Source organism: Crocuta crocuta, unplaced genomic scaffold, assembly GCF_008692635.1.
Source record: "Crocuta crocuta isolate KB4526 unplaced genomic scaffold, BGI_CrCroc_1.0 scaffold167, whole genome shotgun sequence".
NCBI lineage: Eukaryota > Metazoa > Chordata > Mammalia > Carnivora > Hyaenidae > Crocuta > Crocuta crocuta.
The window spans coordinates 2,685,710-2,701,627 of NW_027532406.1; the positions used below are offsets into that span (position 1 = coordinate 2,685,710).

Genomic DNA, 15,918 nt, shown 5'->3' on the forward strand with positions numbered 1-15,918 from the left:
TACTTGCGTAGAGCATCTCATTCTGTCAATACACACTTTGTTTTTCAATACACACTTTTTAACAGCTGATTGTATTTCATTTTGTAATTTAACCATTTTTTAAATTGATGGGCATTTAAATTGTCCAAGATTTTTGCATTTACCAACCAAAATGAACATCCCTTATTCTTTCTCTTGTATTAATGTTCTAGAATACCTGTATAGTAGTGGCTAGAATTATATCTTAAAAGTGTGTATATTTTCAAAGATACTGCCAATCTGCCCTTCATATAGTCTGTGTACTATTATGTACTCTACTAGCACTTTGTGAAAGTGCCTATATCCTTACATACTTGCCAACACTTGGTATTATCAATCTTTTACTATATTATGGGCAGAAAATTTGCAGTTTTCAGATTACTTGTGAGTTTGAGTATCTTTTAATTTTTTTATTGACTATTTACATTTCTTTCTTTCTTTTTTAATGTTTTATTTATTTCTAGGAGAGAGAGAGAGAGAGACAGCATGAGCAGGGGAGGGTCAGAGAGAGAGGGAATCACAGACTGAAACAGGCTCCAGGCTCTGAGCTGGCGGTCAGCACAGAGCCCGACGTGGGTTCCGAACCCACGAAGCGCGAGATCATGACCTAAACAAAAGTCGGATGCTTAAACGACTAAGCCACCCCAATTTTACATTTCTTTCTATGAAACTGTTTATTCTATCCTTTGACTTTTAAAATTTTGTTATTTACTTTTTTAAGTTTATTTATTTTGAGAGAGACAGAGAGAGAGAGAGAGAGGGAGGGAGGGAGAGGGAGTGTAAGTGGGGTAGGGGCATAGAGAGAGGGAGAGAGAATCCCAAGCAGGCTCCATGCTATCAGTTAGGGCCTGATGCAGGGCATGATGCCACAACTGTGAGATCATGAACAAAGCCAAAATTGAGAGTCAGAGGCTTAACCCACTGGAACCACCCAGGCACCCCTGACTTTTTAAAAAAACTTTTTCTTTTACCTTTTGATTAACAAGAGCTCTTTATACGTATATGGATGCAAATCTGTGTGTGTGTGTATTTATTTATTTTTATATAGAGAGAACACATATTTTCTCTAATGTGTTGCATTATTTATGGTATCTATTAATACACTAAAAGATTTTTTTAATGTTTATTTATTTTTAACGTTTATTTAGTTTTGAGAGAGAGAAAGACACACACAGAGTGTAAGCGGGGGAGGGGCTGAGAAAGAGGGAGACACAATATGAAACAGGCTCCAGGCTCCAAGCTGTCAGCACAAAGCCCAGTGTGGGACTCAAACTCACAAACTGCAAGATCATGACCTGAGCTGAAGTGGGAGGCTTAACTGACTGAGCCACCCAGGTGCCCCTATTTATTTATTTTTGAGAGGGAGAGAGCATGTGTGTGTGTAAGCGGAGATATGGGCAGAGATAGCGGGAGAGAGAGAATCCCAAGCAGGCTTCATGCTGTCAGCGCAGAGCCTGACACAGGGCTTGATCTCATGAACTGTGAGATCATGATCTGAGCTGAGATCAAGAGTTGGATGCTTAACTGACTAAGCCGCCCTGGTTCCCTGATATACTAAAATTTTTATGCTCATGGGGTGCCTGGGTGGCTATCTTTTTCTCTTTTATAAAAGATTTTATTTTTTTAATTTTAAAAATATTTCATTATTTAAATTCAAGTTAGTTAACATTCAGTATAATATTGGTTTCAGGAGTAAAACCCAGTGATTCAGCACTTACCCAGTGCTCATCCCAACAAGTGCTTTCCTTTGATGCCTATCAGTCATTTAGCTCATCCTCTTATTCACCTCCCTTCCTGCAACTCCCAGTTCTCTGTCCTTAAGAGTCTCTTATGGTTTGCCTTCCTCCGTTTTTACCTTATTTTTCCTTCCCTTCCCCTATGTTCATCTTTTGTGTTTCTTAAATTACACATGAGTGAAATCATACGACATTTGTCTTTCTCTGACTTATTTCCTTAGTATAATACACTCTGGTTCCATCCACATTGTTGCAAATGGCAAGATTTCATTCTTTTTGATTGCCAAGTCAAGTAGTATTCCATTGTGTGTAGATATATAGACACATACGTATATGTATATGTATGCATATATAATATTTTTTAGTGTTTATTTGTTTATTTTGAGAGAGAGCGAGCGAGCAAGCAGGGGAGGGGCAGAAAGAGGGAAAGAGAGAAAGAGTTCCAAGTAGGCTCTGTGCTCCCAGTGCAGAGGCTGACAGGGGGCTTGAACTTATAAACTGTGAGATCATGACCTGAGCTGAAATCGAGAATCAGACACTCAGTCAGATGATTGAGCCATCCAGGTGCCTCTGACTGAGCCACTCAGGCGCTCCATACCACATATCTTCTGTATCCATTCATTAGTTGATGGGCCTTTGTGCTCTTTCCATAATTTGGCTATTGTTGATAGCACTGCTATAAACATTGGGGTACATGTGCCCCTTTGAATCAGCATTTTTATATTCTTTGGATAAATAACTAGTAGTGAGATTGCTGGGTTGTAGGATAATTCTATTTTTAATTTTTTAAGCAACTTCCATACTGTTTTCCAGAGTGGCTGTGCCAGTTTGCATTCCCACCAACAGTGCAAAAGCGTTCTTTCTCTGCATCCTCGCCAACATCTGTTGTTTCCTGAGTTGCTAATTTTAGCCATTCTAATAGGTGTGAGGTGGTATCTCATCATAGTTTTGATTTGTATTTTTCTGATGATCAGTGATGTTGAACATCTTTTCATGTGTCTATCGGCCATCTGGATGTCTTCTTTGGAAAAGTGTCTGTGTCTTCTGCCCATTTCTTCACTGGATTATTTGTTTTTTGGATGTTGAATTTGAGAAGTTCTTTATAGATTTTGAATACTAACCTTTTGTCCAATATGTCATTTGCAAATATCTTCTCCCATTCTGTTGGTTGCCTTTAGTTTTGTTGATTGTTTCCTTTGTTGTGCAGAAGCTTTATATCTTCATGAGGTCCCAATAGTTCATTTTTGTTTTTATTTCCCTTGCCAGAGACATGACCAGGAAGAAGTTGCTGCAGCCAAGGTAAAAAAGTTGCTGCCTGTTTTCTCCGTTAGGATTTTGATGATTCTCTGTCTCACATTTATGTCTTTCATCCATTTTGAATTTATCTTTGTGTATGGCATAAGAAAGTGGTCCCAGGATCATTCTTTTGCATGTCGCTCTCCAGTTTTCCCAGCACCATTTGCCGAAGACAATTTTTTCCATTGGATTCTCTTTCCTGCTTTGTTGAAGATTAGTTGGCCATACATTTGTGGATCTGTTTCTGGCTCCTTTGCTCTGTTCCATTGATCTATGTTTCTGTTTTAGTGCCCAGTGCCATACTGTCTTGGTGATTGCAGCTTTGGAATACAGCTTGAAGTCTGGAATTGTGATGCCTCCAGCGTTGGTTTTCTTTTTGAACATTACTTTGGCTATCCATGGTCTTTTTCTGGTTCCATACAAATTTTAGGATTGTTTGTTCTATGTGATGGATGCTGGTGTTATTTTGATAGGGATTGCATTGAATGTATAGAATGCTTTTTGGTAGTATCAACATTTTAACAGTATTTGTTCTTCCAATGCAAGAGCATGGAATATTTTTCCATATCTTTGTGTCTTCTTCAATTTCTTTCATAAGCTTTCTATAGTTTTCAGTGTACAGATCTTTTACCTCTTTGGTTAGGTTTAATCCTAGGTATCTTATGGTTTTTGGTACAATTGTAAATGGGATAAATTCCTTGATTTCTCTTTCTGCTGCTTCATTATTTGTGTTTAGAAATGCAACTGATTTCTGTATGTTGATTTTATATCTTGCGACTTTGCTGAATTCTCATATCAGTTCTGGCAGTTTTTTGGTGGAGTCTTTCAGGTTATTGATTTAGAGTATCATGTCTACATCATGAAGAGTGAAAGTGAAGTATAAAAGGTTGTCTTCTCCTTTGCTATTTTGGATGCCTTTTATTTTGTTTTGTTGTCTGATTGCTGAGGCTAGGACTTCCAGCACTATGTTGAATAACACTGGTGAGAGTGGACATCCCTGTCATGTTCCTGACCTTAAGGGGAAAGCTCTCAGTTTTTCACGAACTGTGAGATCATGACCTGAGCTGAAGTTGGACGCTTGACCAACTGAGCCACACAGGCATCCCTATAATTGTTAGATCTTCTTGATAGATAGATCCCTTAATTATGATTTAATGTCCTTCTTCATCTCATTATAGTCTTTGTTTTAAAATCTAGTTTGTCTGATACAAGTATGGCTACTTTGGCTTTCTTTTAACTTCCACTGGCTTAGTGTGATAGATGGTTCTCCATCCCATCACTTTCAATCTGTAGGTGTCTTTAGGTCTAAAATTAGTCTCTTGTAGGCAGCATATAGATAGATTTTGTTTTTCCATCCATTCTGACACCCTATGTCTTTTTTTTTTTTTTTTTTTAAGAGAGAGAAAGGGCCCAAGTGGGCAAGGGGCAGAGAGAGAAAGAGAGAATCCCAGGAGGGGTAGAGAGAGAGAAAAGGGGGGGCTTACCCAAAGTGGGGCCCCTGTTCACCTGAAGCAGGGCTTTTGTTCCCCTGAAGCAGGGCTTGAGCTCACCAGAAGCAGGGCTCCAGCTCACCTGAAGTGGAACTTGAGCTCATAAGTGGAACTTGAGCTCACTTGATGTGGGGCTCAAACTCACAAACCGTGATATCATGACCTGAGCCATATAGTTAGATGCTTAATGACTGAGCCACCCTGGTGCTGTACCCTATGTCTTTGTTTGGAGCATTTAGTCCGTTTACTTTCAGAGTGATTATTGAAAGATATGAATTCAGTGCCTTTGTGTTACCTGTAGAGTTGGTGTTTCTAGTGATGTTCTCCGGTCCTTTGTAGCCTTTGTTGCTTTGGTCTTCTTTTGTTTTTTCTTTCTCTCCACTCAGTGTCCCCCTTAAAATTTCTTGCATGGCTGGCTTAGTGGTCATGAACTCCTTTAGTTTTTGTTTATCTGAGAAACTCTTTATCTCACCTTTTATTCTGAATGACAACCTTGCTGGATAAAGAATTAAAAATGTGGAATGCTTCACAAATTTGCATGTTATCCTTGCACAGGGACCATTCTAATCTTCTCTGTAATATTCCAGTTTTAGTATATGTGTTGTCAAAGCAAGCACTAAAAGATTTCGTTTTTTAGTTTTAAGTAATCTCTAAGCCCACGTGGGGCTTGAACCCAGCCCTGAGATCAAGAGTCACATGCTCCACCAACTAAGCCAGCCAGATGCCTCAATACCACCTAGTTTTAATTATTGCTGATTTATAGTATGTTTGAAGGTAAGCTCCCCTCAGTCTTAGAATATATGTAAGAAGAGACTTTTCCTTCAGAATTAGCCTTTCAGGTTTCATTACAAAGTTCTGTTGGGATTGTAATTGCGATTGATAGAAACAGATTATTTACTTCCTGGGAGAATTTATATCTTTGCAATGTTGGGACTTTCCATTTAGAAACAGGATATTTTCTTTATTCAAGTTAAAATCATCCTTCAAAAAGTTTATACTTCTCCATATTGATCTTGTACATCTAATTTCTAGGTAGTTTATAGTTATTTAAAGTTGTTATGACAGTTGGGATCTTTTACCTCATGACATTAAAAAAATTGGTTATTGCTGACATATAGGTAAGCTATTGATTCTTCTATGTTGATCTTGAATTGGATTACCTTAATAAATCCTTTTATTGAATATAGTGATATAATGATTTTTCATTTGATTGTTTTGAATTTTCAAGATAGTCATATTTTTAGCTGTTCATGTCTTAGGTAGTTTTCATTTTGGCATGTGATTTTTTCTTACTTTGACAAGTTTTAAAAGTTTTTATCAGAAAAATATTAATCCTTTATCATATAGCTTGCACTGTTTTTTTAAAAAATGTTCATTTATTTATATTTTAAGTGTTTATTTAAAAATTTTTTAACATTTATTCATTTTTGAGAGACAGAGTGTGAGGGAAAGGGGCAGAGAGAGAGTGAGACACAGAATCTGAAGCAGGCTCCAGGCTCTGAGCTGTCAGCACAGAACCTGATGCGGGTGTCGAACTCATGGACCGGGAGATCATGACCTGAGCTAAAGTCAGACACTCAATGGACTGAGCCACCCAGGTGCCCCTGTTTGCTTATTTTTTGAGGGAGAGACAGAGCATGAGTGGAGGAGGGGGCAGACAGAGAGGGAGACAGCCCAGGTTCTGGGCTGTCAGCACAGATGCAGGGCTTGAAATCATGAACCATGAGATCATGACCTGAGCTGAAATCAAACGCTTAACTGGCTGAGCCACCCACGTGCCACAAATGTTTATTTATTTTTGAGGAGGAGTGTAGAGAGAGAGGATTCAAGGTGGGCTGTGCACTGAGAGCAGAGAGTCCGACTCATGAGCTTTGAGATCATGTCCTGAGCTGAAGCCAGACCCTTAACCAACTGAGCCACCTGATTGCGCCTTGGTATTTGCTTTTATGGGAAGCCTCTTGATCATTGGTAGGTAAAACACTAGAATGGGCCCATTGCAGTGGTTTGATGTTATCTTTACACTAGGGAAATTCTAAGAAGGTTAGAATTCTTTAAGCCAAGTCTGGTGAATAAAACTATGAATTAATGGGGTGCCTGGGTGGCTTGGTTGGTTGAGAACCTGACTCTTGATTTCTGTTCAGGCGTTGATCCCAGGGTCATGGGACTGAGCCCCTCATTGAGCTCCATGCTGGGCATGGAGCCTACTTGGGATTCTCTCTCTCTCTCTCTCTCTCTCTCTCTCTCTGCTTCTCCCCTCCCCTGCACGTTTTCTCTCTCTTTCATATAATAAAAAAAGCCAACATATTAAAAAAAAAAGAATGTATCTTAACAAGATCCCCAGGTGATTCATAGACACCTTAAAGTCAGAGAAACAGTGATCTAATTGGCAATATCTAAAGGAAAGTACTAGCTTGAAGCTCATAAAAGGCAGTTTAGTAGTTGGGACAAAGCAGCAGGAATTGAGGTTATAGGAACTATAGGAAGTTAGTCACACTGTGGTTCCAAATGATTCATTTATTCACTGTAAGACCCTCTCGACAAGCTGGGGCATACAAGAACGTCTTCTAGGAGAGAGGGTTGGCAAGATCCTGGTTGGGTATCTGGTCACTGGTGGAGGTGGGGGAGGGTTTGGCATCCAGAGCAACAGCTTTAGTTTCTGTAGGAATTAACTTTACTGTTCAATATGGAGGTCACTAGCCACATGTGACTATTAAAAAATAAGGGTAGAGGCGCCTGGGTGGCTTAGTTGGTTAAGCGTCCAACTTCAGCTCAGGTCATAATCTCATGGTTCGTGAGTTCAAGCCCCACATCTGGCTCTATACTGGCAGTGCAGAGCCTGGAGCCTGCTTCTGATTCTGTGTCTCCCTCTCTCTCTGCCCCTCCCCTGCTTGTGCTCTGTCTTTCTCTCCTTCTCTTTCAAAAATAAATAAACATTTAAAAAGGTAATTAAGGGTAAAAATTCATTTCCTCAGTTGTACTAGCCATATAGTCACATATGGCTATTATATTGGACAGTGCAGATATGGAACATTTCCATTGGTGCATAAAATGCCATTGGATAGCACTGAAAAGAATACCAAGATATGATGTCTGTCTTAAAGGTTATATCAAAATGGCTAATATAGCAGGTAGGGAATCCATGAACTGCTGGTCATACATGAAACTCCCCACCCCATTTCAGACCCTTTCCATTGTTGATAGCTGCTGATAAATTCACTGCCCTGTTGAGGTTTGGATGTATCTATAAGTGAAAGGCATCAACTAAAGGTAAGGGAAGGCAGAGGCTGACAAGGATAACATTCTGGGAGCTGGGAGTGTTAAGGGATTTTCCAGACATAGAAGAAATTGCTAAGCTTTGGGATGAGTAGGAATGGTATGGGTATGGAGTTGGGAAAATGATATGAAGTGCTGAGAGGAACATTTAGCTGTTAGAAAAACAGTATTGCTCCCAGAAGATATAATATTGAAGATAAATTCTAATGTTCAGGTTAATGTTGAGCCAGTCATCAGCCTGATCACATCTTCACTAAAATTTTAGGTTTGTCTATTGATATTAAAAATATGGACACATATTTTATGTTTAATGAGAATTACTGAGAGAGTAGAATTCACTTTGAGGTTCACTTTAAAAAAAATGTTTATTTTGTGAGACACAGAGTGAGCAGAGGAGGGGCAGGGAGAGATGGAGAGAGAATCCCAAGCAGGCTTCACACTGTCAGCACAGAGCACTACGAGGGGCTTGATCTCACAAACTGTGACATCGTGACCTGAGTGGAAATCAAGAGTCAGATGTTTAACTGACTGAGGCACTCAGCACCTCTGATGTTTACTTTTTAGTCTTTTTCTTCTAGGGAGTACATCTGTAGAAAGGCTATCCAAATTCTTTATTTTTGTTTTGGGGATAGTGCCATATACTAAATTTGTGAGTTCTCTCTCTTTCTGTCTCTCTCCTTTATATCAGACACATATATCAATATTTGTATGATTGTAGTATATACAAAAATGTTTTTAATCTTCTGTTACTGTTTTAGAGTTTTTCTTATTTCTTTCAGTTTGGCTATATAAATTTTCTCTATAGACAAGTGGCTTTTGAGAATAAAAAGGTATTGGGGCGCCTGGGTGGCTCAGTTGGTTAAGTGTTCGACTTTGGCTCAGGTCATGATCTCGCAGTCCATGGGTTCGAGCCCTGCATTGGGCTCTGTACTGATAGGTCAGAGCCTGGAGCCTGTTCAGAGTCTGTGTCTCCCTCTCTCTCTGCCCTTCCCCAGCTCGTGCTCTGTCTCTATCTGTTTCAAAAATAAATAAACGTTAAAAAAATTTAAAAAAAGAGAATAAAAAGGTATTATGTTCATTACTTAGCTTTTTGCAAATAGGAAATATAGCCCTGTTGTTGATGTGCAACGAATGAACTTTTCTGAAATCCATGTTTCAGTATTTAAGCACTTTCTCTTAGCAAAGTACCTTCCTGTACCATGTTGAAAGCAAGGAACATTTTCTACAAAGCATATTTTTCAGATAGTATTTGAATTTTGAAATGAAAACAGAACCTGAGGATAAGAATATATTGGACTCTTGTGGAATATTTTTGTTGGTCTTATTTTGACCTGTGTATAGGTTCATTTTTTCCTATGACATGAAACGTACGTTTTTAATATAAAGCCAAGCAGGAATTCGATGACTAATTTGAAATTCCCAGAAAAAAGTTTACCTTTATCCTGAGAAGAAATTTCTGAATAGATATCTTTTAGACAGTATAGTAGTTTCATAATCAGGTTTGTAGAAAAATCCGTTATCTATAAAAACAGAACTTTCTCTTTATTTGTGTGCCATTATCTCATTTCTGACATGGGCTTAGCTGTTGTTTCTGTTCAGATCCACTTCCTTTGGTGGTGCATTCTGTCCCAAATGTTGATCCCCAGTCAAAACTGTATGGTGCCAGAAGAAAATAAGTTCCTTGATCCTCTTTTGCCATTACTTTCAGCCTTTATTTATCTTTATTCATGGTCAGTGAAGACTAGAAAATAGTTTGTGGCCAACTATTGGAAATTCCCATATGTGTTCCTTCAGTGTTGGGGAACCCCAGAGAGAGGCAGTATCTTATTTATTTATTTATTTATTTATTTATTTATTTAATGTTTGTTTATTTTGAGAGAGAGAGAGAACAAGCTGGGGAGGGACAGAGGCAGAGGGAGAGAGAGAATCCCAAGCAGGTCCCACATCCCACACTCAGTGCGGAGCCTGATATGGGGCTCGATGTCACTACTATGAGATCATGACCCTAGCCGAAATTGAGAGTGGGACACTTAACCAGCTGAGCCTACCCGGGCCCTCCAAAGCAGTATCATTTTAGTTGGGGCCTACCAGGTCTAAGGAAACCTCTAGTTATTTCACAGAATTGATATAAGAAACTTTGTAATTACAAAGGTAAATTTTAGACATTTCTGACTTTTAGAGTATTTACTGATATTAAGAATACACATTTATATTATTCATGTTTTGACCAATGTTTAAGCCACAAATTGCCACATCACAAGTTATTTTGAGTAGGAAATCTGTATGAATGAAATTCTGGCCATGATTTTAACTGGGCAAAGTATAGAAGTCTGATTTATAGTTGCCTTTCCTATGCCTACTCTACAAACTCATGAAAAGACATAAGACTCTTTTTTAAAATTCAATTTGAAGTTCTTATTTCACAGTGACTTTCATCTTTTTTATTTTTTCTTTCAATAGTTTTCTAAATACCTGTTTTTCTTTTTTATTTTTTTATTTTATNACCCAGGCGCCCCGTAAATACCTGTTTTTAAAATAACAGTTTTAGGGGCGCCTGGGTGGCTCAGTTGGTTGTGTCTGACTCTTGATTTCAGCTCAGGTCATGATCTCATTGTGAGTTCGAGTCTCAAATTGGGCTCTGTGCTGACAGTGTAGAGCCTACTTGAGATTCACTCTCTGTCCCTCTCTCTCTGCTCCTCCCCTGCTTGCGCTTGCTCTCTCTCTCTCTCTCAAAATAAATAAATTAAAAAAAATAAAATAACATTTTTATTGAGATATAATCCACACATTATATATTTCACCCATTTAACATATATAATTTAAAAGTTTTTAGTATATTTTAATTGTACAACTGTCAGTATAATCAGTTTTATTACCATTTTTATCACCCCAAAAATAAACTATATAACCATTAGCAATCACTCTCCATTTCTACCCACAACCCCAGCCCTTGGCAATTCCTAATTTATTTCTGTCCCTATAGATTTACCCACTCTAAACATTACATACAAATGGAATCATAAGTTATCATTATGTGGCCTTTTGTGACTAGCTTTTTTCACTCAGCATATTTTCAAGGTCTATCATGTTGTGACATGTATCAGTATTTCATTCCTTTTTGTGGCTGAAAAATATTCCTTATTCTACTGTATGAATATAATACATTTTATTTGTTCATCAGCTGATAGACATTTGGGTTGTTTCCACTTTTTGGCTCTTATAGTTGAGGCAAATGTGGTACTTTGCCCACAAAATATGGATACTAAGGGTTGTGCAAATGGAAAATTTAAGGAGGCACTCAAGGTTTTGTAAGTGCATGGTCACTTGATTGATCCTGAGATTGAGTGCCTCCTTACATTTTCTACCTGAGAGCCTCAAGTGTCCCACCACAGTCTTAGATGTGGCTTGGTTCTGATAATACTTTCCCTGAGCATCATTGAATACAAACCACTTTTGAAAACTGAGTAAAAAAGTATACTTTGCTCTTTGTCACTTTGCTGTTCAACTGCATTCAGTGGTCTTCCATTATCAAATACTGACCTGTGATTTTTACTTTATTTCTAGTTAGATTCCCACTATCTTATCCTTGCATCCAGTCTAAGCTACTTTCTATTTCCTAAACAAGTCAAATTTGTTCTTGTCATCCTGACTTTGCCCATGCCACTTTTCACCAGAACTAATACACTGAACAGCGAATTTATTCGTGGTGGCATTGATGAAGGTAGACCAACTGTTTAAGCTTGTGGCACTTACCTAGTTCTAAGCGTTAGAAGCTGTCTCCTTCCTCTCTAGGTTACAGATATTTTCCAGGAAATTAGTTAATAATTTTCTAACTAGGTTTTTTGCTCAGAGTGCTAAAAGACATAAGTCAGGACAAATTCCATAGTTATTGGTTCAAATTGTTCTTTTTCCTACAGTTTCCTCAAAGTGCTTTGCTCAGCTATTGCTGAGCAGTGCCCAAGAGTATTAATATTATGCAACTGATTTGGCGGAGATAAAGCCATGCAAATTGGAAGCCATTAAAAGATAAAATCAAGTCATAGTAATCCATGTACATTTTAAAGTGAAATACTACTTTAAGGCTCATAAGGAAAAATACCTTTCTTCTGCCCTACTGTTCAATACCTACCCCTGATTCTTTGTTCTTGTTGTTGTTGTTTGTTTGTTTATTTTGAGAGAGAACGCAACTGGAGGAAGGGCAGAGAGAAGGAGAGAGTCTCAAGCAGGCTCCACACTGCTTAGTATAGAGCCTGGCATGGGGCTTAACCTCACGAACTGTGAGATCATGACCTAAGCCAAAATCAAGAGTCAGACACATAACTGACTCAGGCACCCCAGTCTACCCCTGATTCTTTTCCCTACCTACCCCTGATTCTTGTTCTTTAGTTCCTTAAATGTTGGTGTTTTTTATTTTTTACCTTTATATATATTTCTAAATGATATGCTTAAATTGCGCCTCCTCCTGGCTCTGCACGTATACATATACACTTTTTCTCCCAATGCAGGTATAATATAGTTTTTGGTTAAATCAGTTGTGGTAAGCAAAATAATACCGCCCACTCCCACCCCAAATGTCTCCTCCTAATCATCAGGACCTGTGAGCATGTTCCCTTACATGGCAAAAAAGAATTAAGTTTGCATGTGGAATTAAGATTGCTAATCAGCTGATTTTAAAATAGGGAGGTTATACTGGATTATTGAGTTGGGTTCAGTGTAATTAATAGGATTGTTAAAAGTGGATGAGAAAGGCAGAAGAGATGTTAGTTATATGAGGACTCAATCTCTGTTGCTGGTTCGCAGATGGAGGAAAGAGAACCATGAGCATTGCAGGCATGCAGGCATTCTTTAGAATCTAGAAAAGGCAACAAAAAAGATTCTTCCCTAGAACTTCTAGAAGGGAGTCCAGCCTTAGCACCACTGTGATTTTAGTCCAGTGAAAGTATATGAGACTTTTAATCTACAGAAGTCTAAGATAAAATGTTTGTTTTTTTACCACAGCAATAGAAAAAACTAATATATCAATATTCATTGTTTATATTATGGCTTTATAAATATTGTTCACAGCTAAGCCATATAATAATACATTTCCTTTCTTACATAAATACTGTTTTTCCTCCTGTTAGTAATTGCTTTTTTAAAAAAAAGTTTATTTAGTGGCACCTGGGTGGCTCAGTCAGTTAAGTGTCCGACTTTGGCTCAGGTCATGATCTCACGGTTTGTGGGTTCAAGCCCCGTGTCGGGCTCTGTGCTGACAGCTAACTCAGAGCCTGGAGCCTGCTTCAGATTCTGTGTCTCACTCTCTCTCTGACCCCCCCCTGCTCACACTGTCTCTCTCTCTTTCTCAGAAATAAATAAAACATTAAAACAAAAATTTTTAAAAAAAGTTTATTTCTTTTGAGAGATAGTGAGTGAGCATGCATGAATGGGGGAGGGAAAGAGAGAATCCCAAGCAGGCTCTGCTGACCTGAGGCTTGGTCTCACAACCATGAGATCATGACCTGAGCCAAAATCAAGATTTGGGTGCTCAACTGAGCCACGAAGGTGCCCCCGTAATTGCTTTTTTTTTGGCTTAGTGTTTAGTTTTTTGTTTTCTGGAAGTAATTTGCCTAAAGTTATTTGTTACTATTTTCCTGGGTGAAGATAAAAAGCTAAGTGTCAAGACTAGGTTTTTGTTGTTGTTAGAGAAAGAAAGAGCAGGGGAGGGGCAGATGAAGAGGGAAGGAATCTTCTGCAGGTTTCATGAGCAGCTCTGAGCTGATTTCACCACCCTGAGATCATGACCTGAGCCCAAATCAGGTGTCATATGATTAACCAACTGAGCCACTCAGGCGCCCCAAGACTAGGTTTGAATGCCAGCTCACTTTCTGTGTGATCCTGGGTAAGTTACTTATACCCACATTTTATTTTATTTTTTTAAGTAATCTCTACACCCAATTAGGGCTCGAATTCATAACCCTGAGATCGAGTCACATGCTCTACTGACTGAACCAGCCAAATGCCCCACCCACATATTTTTAAATTGAATTTTTTATTGAGATAATTGTAGATTCATTTGCAGTTGCAAGAAATAATACAGAGAGGGGTGCCTGGGTGACTCAGTTGGTTAAGCGTCCGACTTTGGCTCAGGTCATGATCTCACAGTTTGTGGGTTCGAGCCCCACATCGGGCTCTGTGCTGACAGCTAGCTCAGAGCCTGGAGCCTGCTTCAGATTTTGTGTCTCCCTCTCTCTTTGACTCTCCCCTGCTCTCTCTCTCTCTCTCAGAAACAAATAAAACATTAAAAAAAATAATAATACAGAGAGATCTCTGTACATTTTGTGCTGTTTCCCCAAATGAGAGCATTTAGCAGAAGTATGGTATAATATTACAACCAGGGTAATGATACTAATAAACACCATTGATCTAATTCAGATTTCTGTAGTTTTACATTTTTACTCTTTGTGTGTGTGTTTGTTTGTATATTCTGTGTAATTTTTTTGGATGTGCAGCTTCATGTATCCATTACCATAGACAACACACTGAAGAGTTTTAAAACCACAAGCATCTCCACAAGAATGCTCCACAGGTAACCCACCCCATTCCTGGCAACCACTCATCTGTCCTTCCTTTCTAAAATTCTCTCACTTCAAAAATGTATAAATGGAATCATACACTATGTCACCTTTTGGGATTTTCTTTTTTTCCACTCGGCATGATTTCCTGGAGAGTCACTCAAGTTGTTGCGTGTATCAATAGTTTGTTCCTTTTTTTGCTGAGTACTGTTCTGTGATATGGACATATGTACCATCATTTGTTTAAACATTCACCTGTTGAAAGACATCTGGGCTGATTCTAGTTTTGGGCTATTACAAAGAAAGCTGCTATGAACATTTGTGTACAAATTTTATATGAATATACATTTTCATTTCTCGGGGATGTCCAGGAGTCTAATTGCTGGATTGTATGGTAGTTGCATGTTCAGATTTTAAAGAACCTGTCAAACTGTTTTCGAGACTGGCACTAAAATAAATTTTACATTCCCATCAGTGATGTATCAGTAATCCATTTTCTATGCACCCTCACCAGCATTTGGTGTTGTCACTACTTTTTATTTTAGCCATTCTGAGAGATGTTGCCATAATACTGCATTGTGGTTTTGATTTGCATTTCCCTAATGGCTTGTAATATTGGACATCTTTTCATGTGCTTATTTGCTATGTGAATATCTTTTTGTTGAAATATCTCTTCATATCATGTGTCCATCTTCTAACTGGCTTGTTTGATATTTTATTGTTGAGTTCCGAAAGATCTTTATATAGCTTAGATACTAGTCCTTTGTTGAATATGTGGTTTGCAAATGTTTTCTTCTAGTTTGTAGCTTGGTTTTTCATCCTTTCACCTAGGCTTTTATAGAACAAAAGTTTTTTAATTTTTTAAATGTTTTTTAAAAAAATTTATTTCTGAGAGAGAGAGAGAGAGAGAGACAGCATGAACAGGGATGGGTCAGAGAGAGAGGGAGATACAGAATCTGAAACAGGCTCCAGGCTCTGAGCTAGCCATCAGCACAGAGCTCGACGTGGGGCTCGAACCCACGAACCATGAGATCATGATGATCTGAGCTGAAGTCGGATGCTTAACCGACTGAGCCACCCAGGCGCTCCTAGAACAAAAGTTTTTAATTTTGGTGAGATCTAATTTATCAGTTTTTCCCCTTGTGACTCATGCTTTTGGCATCAAGCCTAGGAACTCTTTGCCTAACTCTAGATAACACAGATTTTTTTGTATTTTTTTTAAAAGTTTTATAGTTTTGTATTTTATATTTAAGTCCATGATCATTTTGGCTTAATTAAAAAAAATTTTAACATTTATTCATTTTTTGAGAGACAGAGAGAGACAGTATGAACAGGGGAAGGACAGAGGAGGAGGCAGACATGTATCTGAAATAGGCTTCAGGCTCTGAGCTGTCTGTACAGCTCAGCACAGCACATGTCAGCCCCATGCCTAATGTGGGGCTCGAACTCACAAACAGTGAGATCATGACATGGGCAAAAATCGGACACCCAGCTGACGGAGCCACCCAGGCACCCCTGGCTTAATTTTTACATAAGATTAAAAAAAAAAAAAAA

General features: G+C 38.5%; 1 protein-coding gene and 1 non-coding gene across 2 annotated transcripts in view; one reads left to right on the forward strand and one right to left on the reverse strand.

Annotated features, from left to right (window-relative positions):
• The window catches only part of USP54 (ubiquitin specific peptidase 54), a 128,407-nt gene that overhangs the window by 5,621 nt on the left and 106,868 nt on the right, over positions 1-15,918 (forward strand). The window lies entirely within an intron of this gene.
• LOC144243605 (U6 spliceosomal RNA) lies at positions 5,051-5,157 on the reverse strand. Its single transcript, XR_013338693.1, has one exon. It is a non-coding gene; the product is annotated as a U6 spliceosomal RNA (small nuclear RNA).